Source organism: Piliocolobus tephrosceles, chromosome 2 (genome assembly GCF_002776525.5).
Source record: "Piliocolobus tephrosceles isolate RC106 chromosome 2, ASM277652v3, whole genome shotgun sequence".
Lineage (NCBI taxonomy): Eukaryota > Metazoa > Chordata > Mammalia > Primates > Cercopithecidae > Piliocolobus > Piliocolobus tephrosceles.
This window is the reverse complement of record NC_045435.1, coordinates 102775319-102775603: the sequence shown is the minus strand read 5'-3', so window position 1 is coordinate 102775603 and position 285 is coordinate 102775319.

Below are 285 nucleotides of genomic sequence, written 5' to 3'. Positions count from 1 at the left end.
TTCCTTCCTTCCTTCCTTCCTTCCTTCCTTCCTTCCTTCCTTCCTTCTTTCCTTCCTTCCTTCCTTCCTTTTTTTGAGATGGAGTCACGCTCTGTCACCCAGGCTCAAGTGCAGTGGCGTGATCTTGGCTCACTTCACCTCCCGGGTTCAAGTGATTCTCCTGCCTCAGCCTCCTGAGTAGCACACATCTTTCTTCCTCTCTCCCTGCATCCCTCCCTTCCTGCCTGCCTTCTCTCTCTCTTTCTTTCTTTCTTTCTTTCTTTCTTTCTTTCTTTCTTTCTTTCT